The sequence below is a fragment of the Rhinoderma darwinii genome, assembly GCF_050947455.1.
Source record: "Rhinoderma darwinii isolate aRhiDar2 chromosome 5 unlocalized genomic scaffold, aRhiDar2.hap1 SUPER_5_unloc_28, whole genome shotgun sequence".
In the NCBI taxonomy this organism is placed as follows: Eukaryota; Metazoa; Chordata; class Amphibia; order Anura; family Rhinodermatidae; genus Rhinoderma; species Rhinoderma darwinii.
The window spans coordinates 230,443-256,862 of record NW_027461785.1 but is presented as its reverse complement, the minus strand read 5'-3'; the positions used below and the strand labels follow the sequence as shown (position 1 = coordinate 256,862).

At 48.4% G+C, this 26,420-nt stretch overlaps 6 non-coding genes and 5 pseudogenes across 6 annotated transcripts; all 11 read right to left on the bottom strand.

Moving 5' to 3' along the window:
• Nucleotides 1-3,133: 3,133 nt before the first annotated feature.
• Nucleotides 3,134-3,231, bottom strand: LOC142689247 (U2 spliceosomal RNA; annotated as a pseudogene).
• Nucleotides 3,232-4,523: 1,292 nt separating this feature from the next.
• On the bottom strand, nucleotides 4,524-4,714 carry LOC142689302 (U2 spliceosomal RNA). Its single transcript, XR_012858206.1, has one exon. It is a non-coding gene; the product is annotated as a U2 spliceosomal RNA (small nuclear RNA).
• Nucleotides 4,715-6,002: 1,288 nt separating this feature from the next.
• On the bottom strand, nucleotides 6,003-6,225 carry LOC142689218 (U2 spliceosomal RNA; annotated as a pseudogene).
• A 755-nt stretch (nucleotides 6,226-6,980) lies between these two features.
• LOC142689263 (U2 spliceosomal RNA) lies at nucleotides 6,981-7,050 on the bottom strand (annotated as a pseudogene).
• A 1,288-nt stretch (nucleotides 7,051-8,338) lies between these two features.
• LOC142689301 (U2 spliceosomal RNA) lies at nucleotides 8,339-8,529 on the bottom strand. Its single transcript, XR_012858205.1, has one exon. It is a non-coding gene; the product is annotated as a U2 spliceosomal RNA (small nuclear RNA).
• Nucleotides 8,530-9,817: 1,288 nt separating this feature from the next.
• LOC142689300 (U2 spliceosomal RNA) lies at nucleotides 9,818-10,008 on the bottom strand. The gene has a single exon (XR_012858204.1). It is a non-coding gene; the product is annotated as a U2 spliceosomal RNA (small nuclear RNA).
• Nucleotides 10,009-11,296: 1,288 nt separating this feature from the next.
• LOC142689109 (U2 spliceosomal RNA) lies at nucleotides 11,297-11,484 on the bottom strand. The gene has a single exon (XR_012858117.1). It is a non-coding gene; the product is annotated as a U2 spliceosomal RNA (small nuclear RNA).
• Nucleotides 11,485-17,918: 6,434 nt separating this feature from the next.
• On the bottom strand, nucleotides 17,919-17,988 carry LOC142689262 (U2 spliceosomal RNA; annotated as a pseudogene).
• Nucleotides 17,989-19,280: 1,292 nt separating this feature from the next.
• Nucleotides 19,281-19,465, bottom strand: LOC142689204 (U2 spliceosomal RNA). Its single transcript, XR_012858180.1, has one exon. It is a non-coding gene; the product is annotated as a U2 spliceosomal RNA (small nuclear RNA).
• A 1,405-nt stretch (nucleotides 19,466-20,870) lies between these two features.
• On the bottom strand, nucleotides 20,871-20,981 carry LOC142689251 (U2 spliceosomal RNA; annotated as a pseudogene).
• Nucleotides 20,982-22,269: 1,288 nt separating this feature from the next.
• Nucleotides 22,270-22,466, bottom strand: LOC142689212 (U2 spliceosomal RNA). The gene has a single exon (XR_012858187.1). It is a non-coding gene; the product is annotated as a U2 spliceosomal RNA (small nuclear RNA).
• Nucleotides 22,467-26,420: the final 3,954 nt, after the last annotated feature.

The window sequence follows — 26,420 nt, the reverse complement described above, 5'->3', positions numbered from 1 at the left end:
AGTGAGTCCTTTGCTCTGATGTGCTTGTGGATCGTCTTAGGTTTCCACAAGTCGGGCTTAAGACCCTCCAGTTGATGCTCCCTCACAAACCGGACGACATCTCCGTAGAACCAGGGAGCGTGCCAGTTGTAAGGGAAGGAGCTGTCCCACTTGTCCCAGCCAAAACCTCGCCAGAGGGGAAGGAGGAAGTAGCGGGACATGGCCTTGCCCGCAGAGCCGTTTGCTGTCCTCAGAGTCCTACGAACACAGTCACATACAAAAGCGATCCGCAGCAGAGTGGGAATGTCGGGTATACCCTTCCCACCTTTGCGGGGCTCCTTGTACATAACAGTCCGCTTTACTCTGTCCATTTTCGAGCCCCAGATGAAGCGAAACACAGTCCTGGTAATGGCCCTCGAGACGGTGGCAAGAGGGGGCCATGCCTGTGCAGTGTATTGTAGCACAGGCAAGACTTCGTTACGCAGGACCATTGCTTTGCCCTCAATAGTGAGTTGTCTGAGGCTCCACAGTCCGATCCTTTGGTTGACTTTGGCCAAGCGTTCTTCCCACGACTTTAGGGCTGCACCTTCCTTACCGAACCAGACTCCCAGAATTTTGATGAAGTCCGGCTTGATAGTAAACGGGAAGGAGGCAGGAGAAGGCAGGTACCACTTTCCGAAGAGCATGGCTTCCGACTTCCCGCAGTTGACTTTTGCCCCTGAAGCGCGTCCGAACTCCTCGCAGGTCTGGACGAGTGCAGTCACCGAACTCTGGTCAGTGCAGAAGACGGTCACGTCGTCCATGTACAGCGAGCATTTGACCTCGAAGTGTCCTGGACCTGGTGCGGTGATCCCTCTGATCTCTCCATTCTGCCGGATAGCCTCTGCGAAGAGCTCTATAACACAAACAAAAAGGAGAGGTGAAAGAGGACAGCCTTGTCTAACCCCCGACGATACAGGAAAGGGGTCAGTCTTCCAGCCGTTCACCAGCACCGAGCTGTAAATGTCGCAATACATCAGGTTAACATACAAACAGAACAACCTGCCAAGCCGCAGCCTACGCAGAGCCTTACCCATGAATTCGTGAGAGACCCGGTCAAAAGCCTTCTCCTGGTCCAGACTGACCAGGGCCGCGTGTGTACGGCGGCTTTGCATGTAATGCACCGTGTCCCTCACCAGGGCAAGACTGTCGGCCACCCTACGGCCAGGAATGCCGCAGGTTTGGTCCGATCCGATGATCCGTCCGATGACAACCTTCAGTCTGTTGGCCAATACTTTGGCGAGGATCTTGTAGTCCACGTTCAGGAGAGAGATGGGACGCCAGTTTTTCAGGTCACATCTCTCCCCCTTCCGCTTATACAAGATCGTGATCATGCCTTCTCTCAAGGACGGTGGCATTCTACCCTCCACCACCATCTCCTCATAGAGCTCCAGCAGGTCCGGACAGATCAAGTCCCCCAGCGCTACATAGAGCTCTGCTGGGAGACCATCACTGCCCGGGGTCCTGCCGGGTCTGAAGGATTTAGCGGCAGAGAGCAGTTCCTCCACCGTCAGGGGTACATCCATAGCCTCCGTACCTGCAGGATCAAGATGATTAGTGATACCTGACAGGAATTTATCGGCGGCTTCGGGGTCAGTGGTTTTCCGGGAGTAGAGGCTTCGGTAGTAGTCTGTGACGACTCCCATCACCTCCTTCTTCCCAGAATGCATGTTTCCGGTCTCATCTCGGAGTTCCTTCAGGGGCGTGTGGCCGGCATGGAGTTTCCTGAAAAAGAACGAGTTACATTTCTCACCCTTCTCCAGGTTCTCCACCTTGGAACGAAAGACAATTCGCTTGGATTCCTCCTCAAAGTGCCTTTTCAGGCCCTTTTTGGCTTCCTCCAGCTCCTTCCTGACGTCCCAGCCGCATTGAAGGAGGTCTTGCAGGGATCGCAGCTGACGCTGCATCTCTCTGAAGTCTCTCTTCCTCTCACACGCCTGTTGGCGACTTTTTGCCTGAAAGAAACAACGAAATTCAACTTTAACATATTCCCACCAGTCACAGGTTTTGTCAAAGAAAACTTTATCATTCCTCCAAACAATATAGGCGTCTCTAAGTTCCGCCAGTACCTCCTCTCTTTCCAGCAGGGCACAATTCAGCTTCCAGGAGCCAGGGCCGGGAGGAAAACCGTGGCCGATGGCACCCTGGAAGAGAATGGCCCTGTGGTCAGAGAAGAAGCAGGGGACCATGGAGTGCCCATGCTGCTTGACTGCCCGGGAGGTGAACACAAAGTCAATCCGAGAACGAAGTGAGCCATCGGGTCGGCTCCATGAATAGTTCACAGAGCCAATCCCCATGGAGCCCACAACGTCCTGCAAGGATGCTTCGGTTACCATCTCGATAAGCAGTTTGGAACTGACATCCAGTTTGATTGAAGTGCCGGAACTTCGTCCATCCTCTTCGATGGGGCAGTTGAAGTCCCCGGCCATCACCACTGCCCTAGTGGTGGCGAGCTGGGTCCGCAGGGTCTGGAATAGTTCCAGGCGCTCAGCCTTCATAGGGGGAGCGTACACGTTGATGAGCCTAATCGGCTCTCCTGCCCAGGAACCGTCTACGACCAACAAGCGGCCGCAGGCGAGCTCCTGGACAGAGTCAACAGTAAATACGCTTCCCCTAATCAGGATGGCAACCCCTGCAGACTTACAGTCGCCCCCACCAGACCAGTAGGACGGGCCATGGGTCCACTGCCTGGCCAGATGATGGTATGACCTGGAAGAGGGGAGAGTACATTCCTGCAGCATAAATACATCACTCGACTGCTTGGAAAGAAAAGTTAGCACCATCTGACATCTAGTCCTATCTCTAACACTCCTCACATTGAGGCTAAAGATGTTAAGTTTAGCAGCCATGGGGGAGAATAAAGAAGGTTAGTGCAAACGATACACCTTAGTTACCAGTCCGGTCGGGCGGATCCTCCTCTCCTGGCGGGTCCGAAAGATCCAGCAGGCCCTCTGACAAAAATTGTTCCAGGATTGTAGCCACCTGGATGTCTGTTGTGAAGTCGATGACCTCAGGTTCAGACACGAGTTCCTCCACCATCTGCTCCATTTCCTCCTGCTGCGCAAGGGAATCTTCGCAGATTTCCACGACTTGTCGCTTTGAGGACTCAGCAGCTGGGCTGTCCCTCACCTTTCTCTTCCTCTGGATGGCACCTGAGGAGACTGATAAGAACAGATACTACACTTGATCTTAGCCAAAAGGCCGAGAAGCGATAACCCGAGCGGCCCTTGCCTTGCCCGAGCCTGTCCCATACTGCTGTTCACCCCTTGCAGCGATTGATTCAGCCTACTCCTAGGCAATTCCATGGGGCCCTGCAGGCTCACACACATTTACAGCTACTAAGCGGGAGGGAGGTGAATAAAGGCCGGAGAGGAAGCTACACAGGATTTGCTTCTTTTGCTTGCACCACAATGCAGTGCTGAAAGAGGAGGAATCTACATAAAAACGCCTTCCTGGCAACGCCCAAATGCCCTCCTGCCATGCAGATAAACACTGGCAGCGGCAGCAAGTGCATGCCCACAGCCACCCCTTGTTCCTTCACACCTTGTATCAGCTTTAATCCAGTCCAGTGCTGCCTGCTGAGCAGCACTGACCAACACTGCCTGGGCCCAGGCTTTTATCTATCTCTGAGGCCCCATTATGATGTCAGAAAGCTGGCTCTGGAATCCTGAGGGCTCCACTATGACACGTGCAAAGTTCCGTCTGAACTTTATATAAGACGGTGAGGCTCAGTCAGTCACTCAGTGTTGCCTGAGAGGGCAACACTGCAACAGCCGGCCGCCAGGCTGTCTTTTTTTTGCACATTTATTTGCCTCCAGGAGGCCACAAGAGGGAGACAAGGGACTGCAAAATGGAAAATAAGCATCCACCAACTTTACAGACAACTTCTCCTTGCTCCTACAACCTCCATCCTTGCACAGTTTGTTATTCTTCCAGGTAACAAAGTAACAAATCCAAATTGCTGCTCTCTTTGTAGGCAAGCAAGGGTTTGTTGCAACTGCAATTCTTACTTCTTCTTGAAATGTAGGGACGACAGTACATTCCATCACATCCATCTAGTGTACACAGGTAGGTCCATTGTGGCGGGTAGGCGGCTGGCTGCTTTAATGGCTGTTTGCTGTTCCCCTACTCCACTCCACTCCACTATTTGACTGTGGTGCTGCATCAATCAGTGGCTGGCTCAGGTGCAGCTCTTTAACTTACCTAGGAGGGAGGGCGGAGAGAAGACAAGGAAGGTGAATGAGCTGTTCCAATGTGAAATGCCGGAAACACAGAAACACAGAAGACACACACACACACACACACACACACACACAACAAGAGGTGGCAATGTATTCATTAATTGCATTTAATAAATGAGCTCATTATCACACATGACTGTACAAATGCATTGTCCAACAGGTGTTGAAATAATGGGATTAAAAGGGGAGATCCCATCAGAAAGACAAAAACAATAGCAAACACAAATAGCACTTTTGGAATCTGATTTTAGTCAACACATAAGGGAAGGGTGCACCGGTCCTGGAAATACTGCAATACCAGGTCAATGCGTGGAGTGGACAGAGCAAGCTCTATTTCCATCTCCCTGTTCTAAAAATCCATTTAATATATGGTCCCCAGATAGGGGACGTATCAGATATTAAACTGATAAGAACAGATACTACACTTGATCTTAGCCAAAAGGCCGAGAAGCGATAACCCGAGCGGCCCTTGCCTTGCCCGAGCCTGTCCCATACTGCTGTTCACCCCTTGCAGCGATTGATTCAGCCTACTCCTAGGCAATTCCATGGGGCCCTGCAGGCTCACACACATTTACAGCTACTAAGCGGGAGGGAGGTGAATAAAGGCCGGAGAGGAAGCTACACAGGATTTGCTTCTTTTGCTTGCACCACAATGCAGTGCTGAAAGAGGAGGAATCTACATAAAAACGCCTTCCTGGCAACGCCCAAATGCCCTCCTGCCATGCAGATAAACACTGGCAGCGGCAGCAAGTGCATGCCCACAGCCACCCCTTGTTCCTTCACACCTTGTATCAGCTTTAATCCAGTCCAGTGCTGCCTGCTGAGCAGCACTGACCAACACTGCCTGGGCCCAGGCTTTTATCTATCTCTGAGGCCCCATTATGATGTCAGAAAGCTGGCTCTGGAATCCTGAGGGCTCCACTATGACACGTGCAAAGTTCCGTCTGAACTTTATATAAGACGGTGAGGCTCAGTCAGTCACTCAGTGTTGCCTGAGAGGGCAACACTGCAACAGCCGGCCGCCAGGCTGTCTTTTTTTTGCACATTTATTTGCCTCCAGGAGGCCACAAGAGGGAGACAAGGGACTGCAAAATGGAAAATAAGCATCCACCAACTTTACAGACAACTTCTCCTTGCTCCTACAACCTCCATCCTTGCACAGTTTGTTATTCTTCCAGGTAACAAAGTAACAAATCCAAATTGCTGCTCTCTTTGTAGGCAAGCAAGGGTTTGTTGCAACTGCAATTCTTACTTCTTCTTGAAATGTAGGGACGACAGTACATTCCATCACATCCATCTAGTGTACACAGGTAGGTCCATTGTGGCGGGTAGGCGGCTGGCTGCTTTAATGGCTGTTTGCTGTTCCCCTACTCCACTCCACTCCACTATTTGACTGTGGTGCTGCATCAATCAGTGGCTGGCTCAGGTGCAGCTCTTTAACTTACCTAGGAGGGAGGGCGGAGAGAAGACAAGGAAGGTGAATGAGCTGTTCCAATGTGAAATGCCGGAAACACAGAAACACAGAAGACACACACACACACACACACACACACAACAAGAGGTGGCAATGTATTCATTAATTGCATTTAATAAATGAGCTCATTATCACACATGACTGTACAAATGCATTGTCCAACAGGTGTTGAAATAATGGGATTAAAAGGGGAGATCCCATCAGAAAGACAAAAACAATAGCAAACACAAATAGCACTTTTGGAATCTGATTTTAGTCAACACATAAGGGAAGGGTGCACCGGTCCTGGAAATACTGCAATACCAGGTCAATGCGTGGAGTGGACAGAGCAAGCTCTATTTCCATCTCCCTGTTCTAAAAATCCATTTAATATATGGTCCCCAGATAGGGGACGTATCAGATATTAAACTGATAAGAACAGATTTTTTTTTTTTTTTTTTTTTTTTTTTAAAGCCCGAGTCGTGCTTTCTATCACCCAAGTGCATAAAAAGTGCAGAGGTGCCACACAAAAAGTGCACAAGGATGCGGTCTATCGCAGCCCTTCTCTTAAAAGAGAGAGGCCCCGCATAACCATTCCCTGACCCTCCAAACCATAGGCCTAGAGGATCAAGGATCGATGGTCCCCCCTCGCCGAAGCTTAGGGAGACCCAAACACACTCCTAGGCTTCTACCTGGGCTGCCACCCCAGTGTCCACCTAGGAGCCTGCATCCTAGTTGCACCTCCCCTCCGAAGAAGGGAGGCCGGGTTGCAGGGGAAAAAGGAACCAGAAGGCCACACATTTTCCCCCTAGACCTCAGGAGGGTCCCAAAAGGGCACCGCATCCCAAAATCCTTGTGACAAACGTGACAAACACACAGTGAAAAACAAAATTAAATAAGTGGATGTGCGCTGTGATACAGCCTGGACATCCGCCAGGTATATAAAAATTCCTCATCTCCCAGCCAGAAGGCCGGGAGAATAAAGGTGTGTGCTTAAAAGTGTGAAAGAAGAGTGCGTGCAAGTGTGCCTTCACTCAGTGGGATCCCACCCCCAGTGAGTTAGGGCACCCCAGGGTCACCAGCCCTGGGGCACATAGCAACTCGGGCTTTCAAACTACCCGACCTCCTGACCTCGATCCGGCGGTCGCCTGGTCACCTACAAATGGTACCTTTAAACCAAATGCGTACACCAGAGCGATGACCGTTGTGGTTCCCTGCCCTCACCTCGGCGTTCTGTCATCCCCCTACGATGGCCCACGTACCACCGGCAGGGATGATTACTAACCTCAGCTTGAGCAGGTACTACACTTGATCTTAGCCAAAAGGCCGAGAAGCGATAACCCGAGCGGCCCTTGCCTTGCCCGAGCCTGTCCCATACTGCTGTTCACCCCTTGCAGCGATTGATTCAGCCTACTCCTAGGCAATTCCATGGGGCCCTGCAGGCTCACACACATTTACAGCTACTAAGCGGGAGGGAGGTGAATAAAGGCCGGAGAGGAAGCTACACAGGATTTGCTTCTTTTGCTTGCACCACAATGCAGTGCTGAAAGAGGAGGAATCTACATAAAAACGCCTTCCTGGCAACGCCCAAATGCCCTCCTGCCATGCAGATAAACACTGGCAGCGGCAGCAAGTGCATGCCCACAGCCACCCCTTGTTCCTTCACACCTTGTATCAGCTTTAATCCAGTCCAGTGCTGCCTGCTGAGCAGCACTGACCAACACTGCCTGGGCCCAGGCTTTTATCTATCTCTGAGGCCCCATTATGATGTCAGAAAGCTGGCTCTGGAATCCTGAGGGCTCCACTATGACACGTGCAAAGTTCCGTCTGAACTTTATATAAGACGGTGAGGCTCAGTCAGTCACTCAGTGTTGCCTGAGAGGGCAACACTGCAACAGCCGGCCGCCAGGCTGTCTTTTTTTTGCACATTTATTTGCCTCCAGGAGGCCACAAGAGGGAGACAAGGGACTGCAAAATGGAAAATAAGCATCCACCAACTTTACAGACAACTTCTCCTTGCTCCTACAACCTCCATCCTTGCACAGTTTGTTATTCTTCCAGGTAACAAAGTAACAAATCCAAATTGCTGCTCTCTTTGTAGGCAAGCAAGGGTTTGTTGCAACTGCAATTCTTACTTCTTCTTGAAATGTAGGGACGACAGTACATTCCATCACATCCATCTAGTGTACACAGGTAGGTCCATTGTGGCGGGTAGGCGGCTGGCTGCTTTAATGGCTGTTTGCTGTTCCCCTACTCCACTCCACTCCACTATTTGACTGTGGTGCTGCATCAATCAGTGGCTGGCTCAGGTGCAGCTCTTTAACTTACCTAGGAGGGAGGGCGGAGAGAAGACAAGGAAGGTGAATGAGCTGTTCCAATGTGAAATGCCGGAAACACAGAAACACAGAAGACACACACACACACACACACACACACAACAAGAGGTGGCAATGTATTCATTAATTGCATTTAATAAATGAGCTCATTATCACACATGACTGTACAAATGCATTGTCCAACAGGTGTTGAAATAATGGGATTAAAAGGGGAGATCCCATCAGAAAGACAAAAACAATAGCAAACACAAATAGCACTTTTGGAATCTGATTTTAGTCAACACATAAGGGAAGGGTGCACCGGTCCTGGAAATACTGCAATACCAGGTCAATGCGTGGAGTGGACAGAGCAAGCTCTATTTCCATCTCCCTGTTCTAAAAATCCATTTAATATATGGTCCCCAGATAGGGGACGTATCAGATATTAAACTGATAAGAACAGATACTACACTTGATCTTAGCCAAAAGGCCGAGAAGCGATAACCCGAGCGGCCCTTGCCTTGCCCGAGCCTGTCCCATACTGCTGTTCACCCCTTGCAGCGATTGATTCAGCCTACTCCTAGGCAATTCCATGGGGCCCTGCAGGCTCACACACATTTACAGCTACTAAGCGGGAGGGAGGTGAATAAAGGCCGGAGAGGAAGCTACACAGGATTTGCTTCTTTTGCTTGCACCACAATGCAGTGCTGAAAGAGGAGGAATCTACATAAAAACGCCTTCCTGGCAACGCCCAAATGCCCTCCTGCCATGCAGATAAACACTGGCAGCGGCAGCAAGTGCATGCCCACAGCCACCCCTTGTTCCTTCACACCTTGTATCAGCTTTAATCCAGTCCAGTGCTGCCTGCTGAGCAGCACTGACCAACACTGCCTGGGCCCAGGCTTTTATCTATCTCTGAGGCCCCATTATGATGTCAGAAAGCTGGCTCTGGAATCCTGAGGGCTCCACTATGACACGTGCAAAGTTCCGTCTGAACTTTATATAAGACGGTGAGGCTCAGTCAGTCACTCAGTGTTGCCTGAGAGGGCAACACTGCAACAGCCGGCCGCCAGGCTGTCTTTTTTTTGCACATTTATTTGCCTCCAGGAGGCCACAAGAGGGAGACAAGGGACTGCAAAATGGAAAATAAGCATCCACCAACTTTACAGACAACTTCTCCTTGCTCCTACAACCTCCATCCTTGCACAGTTTGTTATTCTTCCAGGTAACAAAGTAACAAATCCAAATTGCTGCTCTCTTTGTAGGCAAGCAAGGGTTTGTTGCAACTGCAATTCTTACTTCTTCTTGAAATGTAGGGACGACAGTACATTCCATCACATCCATCTAGTGTACACAGGTAGGTCCATTGTGGCGGGTAGGCGGCTGGCTGCTTTAATGGCTGTTTGCTGTTCCCCTACTCCACTCCACTCCACTATTTGACTGTGGTGCTGCATCAATCAGTGGCTGGCTCAGGTGCAGCTCTTTAACTTACCTAGGAGGGAGGGCGGAGAGAAGACAAGGAAGGTGAATGAGCTGTTCCAATGTGAAATGCCGGAAACACAGAAACACAGAAGACACACACACACACACACACACACACAACAAGAGGTGGCAATGTATTCATTAATTGCATTTAATAAATGAGCTCATTATCACACATGACTGTACAAATGCATTGTCCAACAGGTGTTGAAATAATGGGATTAAAAGGGGAGATCCCATCAGAAAGACAAAAACAATAGCAAACACAAATAGCACTTTTGGAATCTGATTTTAGTCAACACATAAGGGAAGGGTGCACCGGTCCTGGAAATACTGCAATACCAGGTCAATGCGTGGAGTGGACAGAGCAAGCTCTATTTCCATCTCCCTGTTCTAAAAATCCATTTAATATATGGTCCCCAGATAGGGGACGTATCAGATATTAAACTGATAAGAACAGATACTACACTTGATCTTAGCCAAAAGGCCGAGAAGCGATAACCCGAGCGGCCCTTGCCTTGCCCGAGCCTGTCCCATACTGCTGTTCACCCCTTGCAGCGATTGATTCAGCCTACTCCTAGGCAATTCCATGGGGCCCTGCAGGCTCACACACATTTACAGCTACTAAGCGGGAGGGAGGTGAATAAAGGCCGGAGAGGAAGCTACACAGGATTTGCTTCTTTTGCTTGCACCACAATGCAGTGCTGAAAGAGGAGGAATCTACATAAAAACGCCTTCCTGGCAACGCCCAAATGCCCTCCTGCCATGCAGATAAACACTGGCAGCGGCAGCAAGTGCATGCCCACAGCCACCCCTTGTTCCTTCACACCTTGTATCAGCTTTAATCCAGTCCAGTGCTGCCTGCTGAGCAGCACTGACCAACACTGCCTGGGCCCAGGCTTTTATCTATCTCTGAGGCCCCATTATGATGTCAGAAAGCTGGCTCTGGAATCCTGAGGGCTCCACTATGACACGTGCAAAGTTCCGTCTGAACTTTATATAAGACGGTGAGGCTCAGTCAGTCACTCAGTGTTGCCTGAGAGGGCAACACTGCAACAGCCGGCCGCCAGGCTGTCTTTTTTTTGCACATTTATTTGCCTCCAGGAGGCCACAAGAGGGAGACAAGGGACTGCAAAATGGAAAATAAGCATCCACCAACTTTACAGACAACTTCTCCTTGCTCCTACAACCTCCATCCTTGCACAGTTTGTTATTCTTCCAGGTAACAAAGTAACAAATCCAAATTGCTGCTCTCTTTGTAGGCAAGCAAGGGTTTGTTGCAACTGCAATTCTTACTTCTTCTTGAAATGTAGGGACGACAGTACATTCCATCACATCCATCTAGTGTACACAGGTAGGTCCATTGTGGCGGGTAGGCGGCTGGCTGCTTTAATGGCTGTTTGCTGTTCCCCTACTCCACTCCACTCCACTATTTGACTGTGGTGCTGCATCAATCAGTGGCTGGCTCAGGTGCAGCTCTTTAACTTACCTAGGAGGGAGGGCGGAGAGAAGACAAGGAAGGTGAATGAGCTGTTCCAATGTGAAATGCCGGAAACACAGAAACACAGAAGACACACACACACACACACACACACACAACAAGAGGTGGCAATGTATTCATTAATTGCATTTAATAAATGAGCTCATTATCACACATGACTGTACAAATGCATTGTCCAACAGGTGTTGAAATAATGGGATTAAAAGGGGAGATCCCATCAGAAAGACAAAAACAATAGCAAACACAAATAGCACTTTTGGAATCTGATTTTAGTCAACACATAAGGGAAGGGTGCACCGGTCCTGGAAATACTGCAATACCAGGTCAATGCGTGGAGTGGACAGAGCAAGCTCTATTTCCATCTCCCTGTTCTAAAAATCCATTTAATATATGGTCCCCAGATAGGGGACGTATCAGATATTAAACTGATAAGAACAGATTTTTTGATTGAAAATTGCTTTATTGACAATCAATCGTCATCATACAAACATTACTGCGACGCAGCGCAAGCCATGAAGCAGTAAATAATAAATAATAACAGTCGTCAAACATAACATGACAGTATAATACACAGTACAGGCTAGCCTATGCTATACATTACACCACATGCTACACTAACATTCTTGCATTCACTAACGCCAAACAACAAAGCATTACAGACAAGTGATGGGATAGGGGAGTGGGTAGGAGGGGATAGGGAAGGGGGAAATCACAGGCCCGAAGCTTTATTGAAAGACAACACACAAGAAGGGAGAGTGGGGGGAAGGGGAGTATCAGTCCTCTTCCTCATCGACGTCCGGGCTGTCCCAGGTGGAATAGTCTCTGAGCAGGCTGTGGATCAGCCTGCGGCAGTCCTGGACGGACACACTCTCTCTCCGCAAAATCAGACGGTTCCTGGCAAACCATATAGCGTCCTTAAAGCAGTTCATAAGGCGCCAGGCTTCCTGGATTGCTCCATCCGTGGTATTCCCAGGAAATAGTCCATAAAGTACCGAGCGGTACGACAGTCTGTTCCTGGGTACTGAGTCCTTGAGTTCATGTTCCAAGGCTTTCAACAGACCCTGTGCAAAGGGGCACTGCCAGAAAATGTGCAAAGATGTTTCCTCCGTGAAGGGGCACCTGGGGCAGTACCGGGTCTTGCACAGGTTGCGGGCATGCATGAATGACCTAAGAGGCAGTCCTCCCTGGATGGCCATCCATGAAATGTCCTTGTGCCCGTTGGTCAACCTGCCAGATGACACGTTAGTCCAAACAGTCTCCAACGTGTCGGCATGAAGCCCTGGAACAGACTCCAGTGGGTCCTTTGCTCTGATGTGCTTGTGGATCGTCTTAGGTTTCCACAAGTCGGGCTTAAGACCCTCCAGTTGATGCTCCCTCACAAACCGGACGACATCTCCGTAGAACCAGGGAGCGTGCCAGTTGTAAGGGAAGGAGCTGTCCCACTTGTCCCAGCCAAAACCTCGCCAGAGGGGAAGGAGGAAGTAGCGGGACATGGCCTTGCCCGCAGAGCCGTTTGCTGTCCTCAGAGTCCTACGAACACAGTCACATACAAAAGCGATCCGCAGCAGAGTGGGAATGTCGGGTATACCCTTCCCACCTTTGCGGGGCTCCTTGTACATAACAGTCCGCTTTACTCTGTCCATTTTCGAGCCCCAGATGAAGCGAAACACAGTCCTGGTAATGGCCCTCGAGACGGTGGCAAGAGGGGGCCATGCCTGTGCAGTGTATTGTAGCACAGGCAAGACTTCGTTACGCAGGACCATTGCTTTGCCCTCAATAGTGAGTTGTCTGAGGCTCCACAGTCCGATCCTTTGGTTGACTTTGGCCAAGCGTTCTTCCCACGACTTTAGGGCTGCACCTTCCTTACCGAACCAGACTCCCAGAATTTTGATGAAGTCCGGCTTGATAGTAAACGGGAAGGAGGCAGGAGAAGGCAGGTACCACTTTCCGAAGAGCATGGCTTCCGACTTCCCGCAGTTGACTTTTGCCCCTGAAGCGCGTCCGAACTCCTCGCAGGTCTGGACGAGTGCAGTCACCGAACTCTGGTCAGCGCAGAAGACGGTCACGTCGTCCATGTACAGCGAGCATTTGACCTCGAAGTGTCCTGGACCTGGTGCGGTGATCCCTCTGATCTCTCCATTCTGCCGGATAGCCTCTGCGAAGAGCTCTATAACACAAACAAAAAGGAGAGGTGAAAGAGGACAGCCTTGTCTAACCCCCGACGATACAGGAAAGGGGTCAGTCTTCCAGCCGTTCACCAGCACCGAGCTGTAAATGTCGCAATACATCAGGTTAACATACAAACAGAACAACCTGCCAAGCCGCAGCCTACGCAGAGCCTTACCCATGAATTCGTGAGAGACCCGGTCAAAAGCCTTCTCCTGATCCAGACTGACCAGGGCCGCGTGTGTACGGCGGCTTTGCATGTAATGCACCGTGTCCCTCACCAGGGCAAGACTGTCGGCCACCCTACGGCCAGGAATGCCGCAGGTTTGGTCCGATCCGATGATCTGTCCGATGACAACCTTCAGTCTGTTGGTCAATACTTTGGCGAGGATCTTGTAGTCCACGTTCAGGAGAGAGATGGGACGCCAGTTTTTCAGGTCACATCTCTCCCCCTTCCGCTTATACAAGATCGTGATCATGCCTTCTCTCAAGGACGGTGGCATTCTACCCTCCACCACCATCTCCTCATAGAGCTCCAGCAGGTCCGGACAGATCAAGTCCCCCAGCGCTACATAGAGCTCTGCTGGGAGACCATCACTGCCCGGGGTCCTGCCGGGTCTGAAGGATTTAGCGGCAGAGAGCAGTTCCTCCACCGTCAGGGGTACGTCCATAGCCTCCGTACCTGCAGGATCAAGATGATTAGTGATACCTGACAGGAATTTATCGGCGGCTTCGGGGTCAGTGGTTTTCCGGGAGTAGAGGCTTCGGTAGTAGTCTGTGACGACTCCCATCACCTCCTTCTTCCCAGAATGCATGTTTCCGGTCTCATCTCGGAGTTCCTTCAGGGGCGTGTGGCCGGCATGGAGTTTCCTGAAAAAGAACGAGTTACATTTCTCACCCTTCTCCAGGTTCTCCACCTTGGAACGAAAGATAATTCGCTTGGATTCCTCCTCAAAGTGCCTTTTCAGGCCCTTTTTGGCTTCCTCCAGCTCCTTCCTGACGTCCCAGCCGCATTGAAGGAGGTCTTGCAGGGATCGCAGCTGACGCTGCATCTCTCTGAAGTCTCTCTTCCTCTCACACGCCTGTTGACGACTTTTTGCCTGAAAGAAACAACGAAATTCAACTTTAACATATTCCCACCAGTCACAGGTTTTGTCAAAGAAAACTTTATCATTCCTCCAAACAATATAGGCGTCTCTAAGTTCCGCCAGTACCTCCTCTCTTTCCAGCAGGGCACAATTCAGCTTCCAGGAGCCAGGGCCGGGAGGAAAACCGTGGCCGATGGCACCCTGGAAGAGAATGGCCCTGTGGTCAGAGAAGAAGCAGGGGATCATGGAGTGCCCATGCTGCTTGACTGCCCGGGAGGTGAACACAAAGTCAATCCGAGAACGAAGTGAGCCATCGGGTCGGCTCCATGAATAGTTCACAGAGCCGATCCCCATGGAGCCCACAACGTCCTGCAAGGATGCTTCGGTTACCATCTCGATAAGCAGTTTGGAACTGACATCCAGCTTGATTGAAGTGCCGGAACTTCGTCCATCCTCTTCGATGGGGCAGTTGAAGTCCCCGGCCATCACCACTGCCCTAGTGGTGGCGAGCTGGGTCCGCAGGGTCTGGAATAGTTCCAGGCGCTCAGCCTTCATAGGGGGAGCGTACACGTTGATGAGCCTAATCGGCTCTCCCGCCCAGGAACCGTCTACGACCAACAAGCGGCCGCAGACGAGCTCCTGGACAGAGTCAACAGTAAATACGCTTCCCCTAATCAGGATGGCAACCCCTGCAGACTTACAGTCGCCCCCACCAGACCAGTAGGACGGGCCATGGGTCCACTGCCTGGCCAGGTGATGATATGACCTGGAAGAGGGGAGAGTACATTCCTGCAGCATAAATATATCACTCGACTGCTTGGAAAGAAAAGTTAGCACCATCTGACATCTAGTCCTATCTCTAACACTCCTCACATTGAGGCCAAAGATGTTAAGTTTAGCAGCCATGGGGGAGAATAAAGAAGGTTAGTGCAAACGATACACCTTAGTTACCAGTCCGGTCGGGCGGATCCTCCTCGCCTGGCGGGTCCGAAAGATCCAGCAGGCCCTCTGACAAAAATTGTTCCAGGATTGTAGCCACCTGGATGTCTGTTGTGAAGTCGATGACCTCAGGTTCAGACACGAGTTCCTCCACCATCTGCTCCATTTCCTCCTGCTGCGCAAGGGAATCTTCGCAGATTTCCACGACTTGTCGCTTTGAGGACTCAGCCGCTGGGCTGTCCCTCACCTTTCTCTTCCTCTGGATGGCACCTGAGGAGACAAGAGGGGGAAAATCCTCCAGGGAGAGGACTCCAGCAGCTGGAGAGGAAGATGTTAGTGCTGCTGGAGCTGGGGAGAAGGGAGGCTGGGTTGGGAGAGGTGCGGGTGACAGGACCACTGAGATGGGTGGGTAGGAGAAGGTGAGAGCCTCAGTGGGGGTGACAGGGGTTGGGGACGGGGGGGTGGGGAGGGCAGGGCGAGGGAGGGTGGGAAGGGTAGGGCGAGGGAGGGCCGGGAGAGGGGGGGGAGGGACTGTCGTCTTCTTACCATCCTTCTTTTTCCCGGTCTTCTGTGCCGCTGGAGCTCTGGCTGGGGCGGGGTTCCCTCTGGCTGGAGCTTTCGCTGCTACAGTTGCCCAGGATCGATCCCTCTTCGGGCAGTCCTTGTAAGAGTGGGCTGCTTGTCCGCAGAGGTTGCACATTGTCCGTTTCGGGCAGTCTTTGGTCTCGTGTCCTGTTACCCGGCAGTTCTTGCAGGCGTCCTCCTTGCAGTCCTTCATCGAATGACCCTTCTTGCTGCATCTCCTGCAGATCTGCGGCATGTCCGGGTAGTAGATGAGGCCGTAGGAGTTGCCCAGCGAGAATGACTGGGGCAGGTGCTGGAGGCCGTCTTCCGCGCTTGAATCCTTGTTGAGTCGGACGATTACCGACCACTTGCCAGTCCAGAAGCCGAGTCCGTTCAGGATGTGGGTGGGTTCCCTCACCACTGTGCAGAACCGCTTCAGGAGCGTGGTGATGTCTTTGCCGGGGGTGTGTGGGTTCCGCATTGAGACCGTCACCCGCCTTTCCTCTCTTTGGACAGGGCAGTTGCCCACAAAGCGAGAGAAAGGGGATTCAGGCCTCGCCGCTTTCACCATCTCCCAGTACCTTCTGCAGATGTTGATCGAAGCGAAGGTCACGAAGAACATCCCGGTCATGAAGGCCTGGATGCTGATGGTCTCCGGCTTAGCGAAGCCCTGGTCCAGGAGCATCTTCTGGCAGAACACTTCTTCCGTCATGTCCGGCACTCTCCCGTCCACCTCCTTCAGCTTCAGGGCCACCGTCTGCTTCATCCAGGGCTCCAGGGTTGGAGCAGCCTGGTTCGGCTTCCTGGTGGCCTGTCCGCTTGAGGAGGCTTCAGGAGGAGATGTCCTGGCCTGGGCCGGCTCACCTGGTCCATCAGCCTTCTCCTTCTGGGTGGCAGGGTTGCTGGTTGAGGCCATGGCTTCTTCCAGCTGTTCCTGTCGCTTGGGGAGGATCTTCGATAGCTCTTTCCCGAAGGGGGCGGAGCTATGCAAATCTTCTCCTTGCTGGCCGAGGTTCTTCCACGAAATTTCTTCCGCAGCGGTTCCTCGTCGAGCTTCTTCTGCGGCCGAGCTTCTTCAAAGATCCCCTTCAGCAGCGGCTCTTCTCCGAAGGTCTCTGTCGCAGTTCTCCTTCTTCCCGGCAGCGATCTCCCGGAGCTTCTTCCCCGATGGCGGCTTCTCCCTTCTGGATCGTCGTCTTCGCTGGTTCTTCTCCGCAGTTCGTCGCCGGCTTCGTCTGGAACGCTCTTGGATCGCTAAGCTAGTGTTTATAGCCCCCAGTGGTTCTCCGAGCTATCTATCCTTACAAGGACTGATAAGAACAGATTTTTCTTTTTTTTTTTTTTTTTTTATTGAAAGCCCGAGCCGTGCTTTCTATCACCCAAGTGCATAAAAAGTGCAGAGGTGCCACACAAAAAGTGCACAAGGATGCGGTCTATCGCAGCCCTTCTCTTAAAAGAGAGAGGCCCCGCATAACCATTCCCTGACCCTCCAAACCATAGGCCTAGAGGATCAAGGATCGATGGTCCCCCCTCGCCGAAGCTTAGGGAGACCCAAACACACTCCTAGGCTTCTACCTGGGCTGCCACCCCAGTGTCCACCTAGGAGCCTGCATCCTAGTTGCACCTCCCCTCCGAAGAAGGGAGGCCGGGTTGCAGGGGAAAAAGGAACCAGAAGGCCACACATTTTCCCCCTAGACCTCAGGAGGGTCCCAAAAGGGCACCGCATCCCAAAATCCTTGTGACAAACGTGACAAACACACAGTGAAAAACAAAATTAAATAAGTGGATGTGCGCTGTGATACAGCCTGGACATCCGCCAGGTATATAAAAATTCCTCATCTCCCAGCCAGAAGGCCGGGAGAATAAAGGTGTGTGCTTAAAAGTGTGAAAGAAGAGTGCGTGCAAGTGTGCCTTCACTCAGTGGGATCCCACCCCCAGTGAGTTAGGGCACCCCAGGGTCACCAGCCCTGGGGCACATAGCAACTCGGGCTTTCAAACTACCCGACCTCCTGACCTCGATCCGGCGGTCGCCTGGTCACCTACAAATGGTACCTTTAAACCAAATGCGTACACCAGAGCGATGACCGTTGTGGTTCCCTGCCCTCACCTCGGCGTTCTGTCATCCCCCTACGATGGCCCACGTACCACCGGCAGGGATGATTACTAACCTCAGCTTGAGCAGGTACTACACTTGATCTTAGCCAAAAGGCCGAGAAGCGATAACCCGAGCGGCCCTTGCCTTGCCCGAGCCTGTCCCATACTGCTGTTCACCCCTTGCAGCGATTGATTCAGCCTACTCCTAGGCAATTCCATGGGGCCCTGCAGGCTCACACACATTTACAGCTACTAAGCGGGAGGGAGGTGAATAAAGGCCGGAGAGGAAGCTACACAGGATTTGCTTCTTTTGCTTGCACCACAATGCAGTGCTGAAAGAGGAGGAATCTACATAAAAACGCCTTCCTGGCAACGCCCAAATGCCCTCCTGCCATGCAGATAAACACTGGCAGCGGCAGCAAGTGCATGCCCACAGCCACCCCTTGTTCCTTCACACCTTGTATCAGCTTTAATCCAGTCCAGTGCTGCCTGCTGAGCAGCACTGACCAACACTGCCTGGGCCCAGGCTTTTATCTATCTCTGAGGCCCCATTATGATGTCAGAAAGCTGGCTCTGGAATCCTGAGGGCTCCACTATGACACGTGCAAAGTTCCGTCTGAACTTTATATAAGACGGTGAGGCTCAGTCAGTCACTCAGTGTTGCCTGAGAGGGCAACACTGCAACAGCCGGCCGCCAGGCTGTCTTTTTTTTGCACATTTATTTGCCTCCAGGAGGCCACAAGAGGGAGACAAGGGACTGCAAAATGGAAAATAAGCATCCACCAACTTTACAGACAACTTCTCCTTGCTCCTACAACCTCCATCCTTGCACAGTTTGTTATTCTTCCAGGTAACAAAGTAACAAATCCAAATTGCTGCTCTCTTTGTAGGCAAGCAAGGGTTTGTTGCAACTGCAATTCTTACTTCTTCTTGAAATGTAGGGACGACAGTACATTCCATCACATCCATCTAGTGTACACAGGTAGGTCCATTGTGGCGGGTAGGCGGCTGGCTGCTTTAATGGCTGTTTGCTGTTCCCCTACTCCACTCCACTCCACTATTTGACTGTGGTGCTGCATCAATCAGTGGCTGGCTCAGGTGCAGCTCTTTAACTTACCTAGGAGGGAGGGCGGAGAGAAGACAAGGAAGGTGAATGAGCTGTTCCAATGTGAAATGCCGGAAACACAGAAACACAGAAGACACACACACACACACACACACACACACACAACAAGAGGTGGCAATGTATTCATTAATTGCATTTAATAAATGAGCTCATTATCACACATGACTGTACAAATGCATTGTCCAACAGGTGTTGAAATAATGGGATTAAAAGGGGAGATCCCATCAGAAAGACAAAAACAATAGCAAACACAAATAGCACTTTTGGAATCTGATTTTAGTCAACACATAAGGGAAGGGTGCACCGGTCCTGGAAATACTGCAATACCAGGTCAATGCGTGGAGTGGACAGAGCAAGCTCTATTTCCATCTCCCTGTTCTAAAAATCCATTTAATATATGGTCCCCAGATAGGGGACGTATCAGATATTAAACTGATAAGAACAGATAAGGTTTCCACTCAGATCCGTCTCGAGTTAAATTTTAAACTTCAAATTTAAAGACTTGATCATCATTATGAAAAAACCAAATATAATTTTAATTTCTCTCTCTTTTTTTTTTTTTTTAAAGTAAAATTAATAAAACAAACCGTTTCTTAAAGCGATTACACCAAGCATATCCACAAGATGTTCTCGAAGATCTTGACCGTCCCATTCTAAATTTACAATACATGCCAACCAAGTTGGCACTTCATATCTCTCCAGAAAATCCGGTACACTCCCTCTCAAACAGGTTCGTACCCGCCTCCGAACCTTCTCAAAATTAATTTTATCTCTTAATCCCTCCACGTCTTTTACTAGTTTGTCTCTTTCTGCTCTATCTTCATCTGAAACTACATTTTGTTCCACAATTTTCCTCCTTTTTGTTTCATCACTTTTTTTAACTTCAACACTTTTCCCCGCTCCTCCCTTTTTCTGTGGCTTATCCTCTTTTTGTGGGGTAACTTTCTCTTCCTTTCTGTTAACTATCACTTCCTTTCTTTTAACTGTCTTCTTACTCTCCTCCTTTGCATCACTTTTACTTTTTTTTGGACAATTTTTAAACACATGCCCTTCTTCTCTACACATGTTACACACTTTGCCCTTCTCACAATCATTATACTTATGACCTTCCTGAAAACATTTTGTACAGAATATTTTTCCACAATTTTCCTTCTCATGTCCATACTCTTTACAATTATGGCAAAAAATCCCCATTCCAAAAAAATAGAGATTCCCACTTGCACTGCCAATTTTAAAGCGTGCTGGAGGAAGCAATACGTTTCCAGCCTCTCCAACTGCCTTAAATTTACACAAGAACTTCCATTTTCCTGTCCAAAATCCAAAGGGATTAAGGACTTTACCCTTCTCCACCACTTCCTCACAGAACTTAGTGAGAAACCACATAATGTCATCCTTATTTACATAAGGTGAGAACATTTTGACAATCACCAACTTTTTACTTGGAACAAAGTGTGGTGTTACTGTCACACCAACCAGTCTTGGATCCTGCTTCTTCTCCTTCAAAGTGTCCAGAAATTTCAAATAAATGTCCTCCGTATGAAAGGTGACGTCGAAACATCCTCTTCTTGGATAGTCCATTACAGACAAAATCCATTGTCTCTCCAACTGGAAAAGACCAAGCAACAGTACCTTAGTTAGGAATTCCAAGTCCTTGCCTTGTCCTCCAGATTCCTCCATAGAGAAGCGAACCGCATTCCGAGTCCGCATGTAGTCAGGAATTTCCTCCATCCTGCCGCAATAGAAGCCAACGATCCAACGAAATCCAAACGAAATCCAAAGATAATACCTTCAGCACCTAAATGCCAGGCAAGTGATCGCTCCCCGTTGCCCTGGACTAATCCTCCTCCCCAATAGCAGCAGAGGGGTGAAGTCTCTCCTAAGAGAAACGATCCCCCCAGGCCAAGGAAAAGGGTACCAGGGCACCTCCTGACCAAGAAACAAGGCAATACCCTAAAGTACTACACTTGATCTTAGCCAAAAGGCCGAGAAGCGATAACCCGAGCGGCCCTTGCCTTGCCCGAGCCTGTCCCATACTGCTGTTCACCCCTTGCAGCGATTGATTCAGCCTACTCCTAGGCAATTCCATGGGGCCCTGCAGGCTCACACACATTTACAGCTACTAAGCGGGAGGGAGGTGAATAAAGGCCGGAGAGGAAGCTACACAGGATTTGCTTCTTTTGCTTGCACCACAATGCAGTGCTGAAAGAGGAGGAATCTACATAAAAACGCCTTCCTGGCAACGCCCAAATGCCCTCCTGCCATGCAGATAAACACTGGCAGCGGCAGCAAGTGCATGCCCACAGCCACCCCTTGTTCCTTCACACCTTGTATCAGCTTTAATCCAGTCCAGTGCTGCCTGCTGAGCAGCACTGACCAACACTGCCTGGGCCCAGGCTTTTATCTATCTCTGAGGCCCCATTATGATGTCAGAAAGCTGGCTCTGGAATCCTGAGGGCTCCACTATGACACGTGCAAAGTTCCGTCTGAACTTTATATAAGACGGTGAGGCTCAGTCAGTCACTCAGTGTTGCCTGAGAGGGCAACACTGCAACAGCCGGCCGCCAGGCTGTCTTTTTTTTGCACATTTATTTGCCTCCAGGAGGCCACAAGAGGGAGACAAGGGACTGCAAAATGGAAAATAAGCATCCACCAACTTTACAGACAACTTCTCCTTGCTCCTACAACCTCCATCCTTGCACAGTTTGTTATTCTTCCAGGTAACAAAGTAACAAATCCAAATTGCTGCTCTCTTTGTAGGCAAGCAAGGGTTTGTTGCAACTGCAATTCTTACTTCTTCTTGAAATGTAGGGACGACAGTACATTCCATCACATCCATCTAGTGTACACAGGTAGGTCCATTGTGGCGGGTAGGCGGCTGGCTGCTTTAATGGCTGTTTGCTGTTCCCCTACTCCACTCCACTCCACTATTTGACTGTGGTGCTGCATCAATCAGTGGCTGGCTCAGGTGCAGCTCTTTAACTTACCTAGGAGGGAGGGCGGAGAGAAGACAAGGAAGGTGAATGAGCTGTTCCAATGTGAAATGCCGGAAACACAGAAACACAGAAGACACACACACACACACACACACACACAACAAGAGGTGGCAATGTATTCATTAATTGCATTTAATAAATGAGCTCATTATCACACATGACTGTACAAATGCATTGTCCAACAGGTGTTGAAATAATGGGATTAAAAGGGGAGATCCCATCAGAAAGACAAAAACAATAGCAAACACAAATAGCACTTTTGGAATCTGATTTTAGTCAACACATAAGGGAAGGGTGCACCGGTCCTGGAAATACTGCAATACCAGGTCAATGCGTGGAGTGGACAGAGCAAGCTCTATTTCCATCTCCCTGTTCTAAAAATCCATTTAATATATGGTCCCCAGATAGGGGACGTATCAGATATTAAACTGATAAGAACAGATTTTTTTTTTTTTTTTTTTTTTTTTTTTTTTTTTATTAAACCATTCAGGTTTTTTTGAATAAAACCGAGAACTGTAGTTGTTCAAACCACCTCTCTATTTTTCAAAAAATCTCATCACTCTGGTTCATTATTTTATTTTCCCATCAAATACAAGATAAGTCAAACAAAATTCCTCAAACTAAATACCGCCATTTTAACATTCGCCATATCCCTTCCGCATCCATACCTTTTTCTAGATCCCATTTATAATAAAAATACAATTTAGCCAATACCATACTAACCACATCCTCCATCTCAAATACTTCTCTTTTATACACATTCAAATTCCTCGTATTCCACAAAACCTCTTTCACACAAGTCAAAAAAATCCACAACACTCTATCCTTTTCACTACCCAAACTACACAAACCAAACAAGACAATTTCGTACGTCAAACTCTTCAAACCAGTCAATTCTTCGCACAACCCACTCAACTTTTTCCAAACATCCTTTGCATGCTTACACGACCAAAACACATGACTCACATCCTCATCATCCCCACAACCTTCTCTCGGACACCTTTCAGATGCAACCAAACCTCTTCTTTTCTGAACACTCCTTACAGGCAACACTCCATGTACCGACATCCATAACAAATCTTTCTGCTTATTTGACACATCATACGTAACAATCTTCTTCCACACAGACCTAGACTCCATCGAATTCAAACCATTTACAGAACACATCACATTATTCATACACATACTTCTCACAACATTCTTTTCACTCAAAAATCTCTCCATTCTTACATCCTCTAGCTGGAACTTTTTAATAAATTTTTCAACATACAAATACCACCCTGTGCACTGAAAAGCAATTGGTTTACATAAATTACGTTTTTCCCACCTTAGACGCTGAATCACCGTTCCAGCTAAATATTTCGACATTCTGGAAGCCTTGGATTCTTTAAATAAAAGCTCTACAAAAAAACGTACACAATTAATTCCGATGAAAATCTCCAAATTTGGGAAATCCAAGCCTCCATTACGTCTGCTTTTCATTAGAATTTCTCTCTTTGCCTTCTCAATCCCGCTCCCCCATAAAAAAAGGAACAAAACTCTATTCACTTTTTTTAACATAGCTACAGCAGGAGGAAAAACCAGAGCAACATATAAAATCATAGGAAGAATAATACTTTTGACAATTAAAACCTTCCCCGAAAAAGAAAGATCCCTCATTCTCCACATTTCCAACTTTCTCACAATCCTACCACCTAACTCATCCCAACTTTCTCTCCCTTTCAGCTCATCATCAAACACAATACCCAAAATTTTCACACCATTCACCTGTTCCATATCAGAATCACTCACCCGCTCATTACTGAAAAAAATTTTAAATTTGCTCTTACCCCAATTTATTTTAAAAGCAGACGCAATACAAAACATATTTACGATCAACTTCACTCTGGACATATCATACACTGAATCACACAATACGCAAATATCATCCATATATCCCAAAGCTTTCACACGTTTTCCATCACACCCGGGCACCACCAAACCTTTCACAACCTTATCATTTCTAATCATTTGCAACAATGGTTCAATCGCACAAATAAATAGGATGGGAGACAACGGACAACCCTGTCGCACACCAGACATAATATTAAACGATTCTGAAAAAAACCCATTCACCTGCACACAGCTCTTTGCATTCGCGTATAAATTCTTCAACAAACTCACAAACTGAACCGGAAAACCCATTCTCTCTAACACTTTGAACAAAAACACATGCGCCACACGATCAAACGCTTTCTCAAAATCTAACGCACACACAATCACCTTCTTATTCCGACCCTTACAATCCTCAAGCATGTCCCGCACCAACGCCACGTTTTCATGCAATTTCCTTTTCGGTACCGCACATACCTGATCCTCATCAATCACACACCCAATCACATCTCTCATACGATTCGCAATCAGCTTGGCAAAAATTTTATAATCCGTATTAAGCAAAGTAATTGGTCGCCAGTTTTCTAACCGTCTCTTGTCTCCTTTTTTATGCAACAAAACTACCATACCCTTCTTCATCACATCACACATATTAATCCCAGAAAACAACACTCTCATAACTTCTATAACATCCTTCCCAATTATATCCCAATATTTCCCATAGAAATCAGCTGGTATTCCATCGATCCCTGGAGACTTATTTTTAGCCATACTTCCCACCACATCCTTTACTTCACCATCCATAATCTCACCAAGCAAAAACGCACATTCACTTTCAGGAACAAAATTACACACAATATCCAAAAACTCCTCATCATCGCCCAAATCACATTTCTTCACATCATACAGTTTTTTATAAAAATCAGACACCACATCAATCACATCCTTACCGAACACCTCCTTATCATCCTTATCCAATAATACATTCATTCCACTTTTTCCACCACACATTTTTTTAAAGAAAAATCTAGTGCACTTCTCGTGATTATCTCTAACCTCCACCTTAGACCTAAATATAATTTCTTTCCCTTTCTCTCGGAACCACTCCTTAATATCTTTTTTTGTTTTTTCCAAATCGTGTCTTACATCCATACCCAAATTTTTACATTGTTGAAGGAACGTCATCCGCATATTAAAGCGTGAATATTCTAATCTTTTCCTTCTCGCTCTTCTATACCCTATCTGTCTAAAAAACCCACCAATCTTTTTTTTCACCCATACCCACCATTCACACACATTAGAGAAAGAACTTTTCTTCCTAACCCAAAACCCATATTTTTTCCCAAACCTAGTTTTTTCCCTTTTATCACTCAGAAAACTAACATTCATCTTCCATACCCCTCTACCATAAAAGAAATTATTTATAACAAAAACCCCCAACAAACACTCGTGATCTGAAAACCACACTCTCTCCTGCGCATAATCTACACATTTCATTGCAGAGGTAGAAAAAAAGAAAAAGTCCAGACGAGAATCCGTTCTTCCGTCATCGGCATGATAGGTAAATGGACCTGGTTTCCTGGTGACAGCGTCCTGCAAAGCAAAGTCCTGCAAAATTTTATTCCACAAAACTCCGGTAGCGTCCACATTAGACTCTGTGGATCCAGCTCGGGCCTGCTTCTCCAGGATACAGTTAATGTCACCAACAATAATTACAGGAACTTTACCGTGTAGAAAAAATTTTAAAGTATCAAAAAGTGCCAACCTATCAGATTTCACAGCATGGCCATAGATATTGATAAGCCTAAACTGCCACCCCTTGTAGGATAGTAACACGCAGACACATCTTCCTTCCTGAATGATTTGAGTCTGTTTGATGACAAACTCATTATTTTTAAAGAGAATACCAATTCCATCGTTCCTATTTGTGGAAGAAAAGGACCAAATTGCTTCCCCAAACTTCCATTCTTCTTTACTAGGATTTTTTGACAAACCACATTCTTGTACACAAACAATGTCACTGCCCTTAGAGGCCAAAAAGTCCAGGACTGCAGCACGCTTGTGAGCAGAGGAGAACACCCGTACATTTTGAGAGACAATCTTTAATCTCAAAGACATGCGGGCATAGTATGGTTAGTGCAAAGGAAAGCCATGAGATAACCAGAACATATCACGTCCCAGGGAAATACATAGCTCTTTCCAGATTTGCCACATTGACTTCACTGAGGAAACCTTCCCCAGGAGAGCTGGGTACTTCTGAGGCCACCTCAGATGACTTAGGGCTAGAACTAGAGTCACTGTCCAGCAATGAGAAGGGATTTGCATGAGCAGAATCTTCCAATAAGCCTATCTTCAGTCTCTTCACCGCCTTTCCAGACTTCCCCCTTTTTGAGACCACTTTATGAAAAATTTCAGCACTAGTGGCACTAGGCATCCTGGCCTCCTTCTCGTCCTCCTCCGATATTGACCACTCCACTTTAGCTGAGTCTTCCATTTTTGACTCTGGGCTAGAAAAAGACAAAATTTGCATACTTGCACCATCATCAGGGGAAGCACACCCAATAGGTG